Below are 1,819 nucleotides of genomic sequence, written 5' to 3'. Positions count from 1 at the left end.
TATATATATATATATATATTCAATTATAGTTGACATACAATATTATACAACATCAGCTTCAGGTGTACAGTGCAGTGATCAAGCCTCTACCCAATCCATGAAGTGGTCTCCCTATCAAGACGTGACCATCTGACACCCTACAAAATATTTACAACATTATTAATTATATTCCCAAAACTGTCCTTCATATCCCTGTGGCAATATTGTAGTTACCTATTTATGCTGTCTAATCCCTTCCCCTTCTTTCTCATCCCCACCCCCTTCCCAACTAGCAACCATCAGTTTTTCCTCTGTATCTCTGAGACTATTTCTGTTTACTTTGCTCGTTCATTCAGTTTTTTAGATTCCACATATAAGTGAGATCATATGGTATTTGTCTTTCTCCAACTGACTTATTTCGTTTAACATAATAGTCTCTAGGTCCATCCATATCGTTGCAAATGGTACAATTTCATTCTTCTTTATAGCGGAGTAAAGCACTTTTAAACATTGTTCTAATTAGATAAAAGTTGTACTGACAATTTTATTCTTTGGAATTCGCTAAATTAGGTAATCTATGACATTTACTGGGAGGAGAAAATTCAGAAGAACACAGAAGACACCGTAGGACCACAGATTTTGAGAGACAATGGCTTGTTGCAAAGGCACCTCATGTCTTCTTTGGCTAAATCTCAGTCGCTTAAGAAAAAAGTTATTAGTTCACATTTTTCTGTTTCACATTTTAAAAAACGTCTTGCTTAATTGTCTATATCTCTAGGATCCTTTTGAATCCGTGAGAATACTGAATGAATACTCAAATTCTTTAAATTTGAAGAGGGAGAGCAGCCAAATGAAGAATATTACAAATAGACACATACCAGTCGTGCACATTATCTTCCTCTTCATAATCTCCATGCGAGATGTAGCAGCTTGGTCTAGGAGCGCCATTCCCAGGGTGCTGCACGTAATCGACAGAGAAATGATGTTTATTTCTGCTACAAACTGAGAGTAACTCACTCCATGGGAAGAATGTATATGTCCTATGTGAGCATCCCTTTGGCATATGGGGTTCTTTTTATAGGAGTCCATTTGACCAGATGTCGTCATGATCACAGAACAGAAGGCTAAAACTGCCCACAAACTTTCGTTCAAAGTAAATTTCCTCCTTCATTTCAATAAATACACAATTCCACCAATGAGAGCCAAAAATATCTCCGACTTGAAGGGATCGCAATAATTTGTAGGCTGTCTGATTCTGATATTGACCTTCCTTCTCTCAGTTCTCAGCTACCCATTCGGCCATTTGCTCACCTTCTAAATGATAAATGTCATCTGATCTAAATTTCCTTTTAGGGCCGGCCGAGTGGCGCGTTGGTTAAGAGCTGGCTTGGGATGCCAGAGGGTCCCGGTTCGGATCCCACATATGAGGGCCAGTGACACTGCCCTTTACAGCTAAGATGCTGAACAACAGCTCAACCTGGAGCTGGGCTGCTGTGAGTCACCAGCAACAGCGTAGGCTGCAGCCCCTGTGGCAGTGGGTTGCCATGGGCTACCGTGTGTAGCCAGCAGCCAGCGTGAGCAGCCAGCAGCTGCTGTGAGCCACCATCCAGAAGCCGGCGACTGATCTGCCTCACCTGGGAAGAGCACAATGATGGTGCCAACTTGGGCCAGTGAAGCAACATCCTCCACAACTAAACTGAAGAACAACAACAAAAAAGGACAGCAACATATCTGTTCCCCTTCCCTAAATTCCCCAGCGCTGTTCCCATCCCCCAATTCCCCAATAAAAATCTTTTAAAAAAAAAATGTTCTGTGGTCAAGGAAGTTTGGGGAATGTTCT

Source organism: Hipposideros armiger, unplaced genomic scaffold, assembly GCF_001890085.2.
Source record: "Hipposideros armiger isolate ML-2016 unplaced genomic scaffold, ASM189008v1 scaffold_10, whole genome shotgun sequence".
Lineage (NCBI taxonomy): Eukaryota > Metazoa > Chordata > Mammalia > Chiroptera > Hipposideridae > Hipposideros > Hipposideros armiger.
This window is presented reverse-complemented; position numbering follows the sequence as displayed.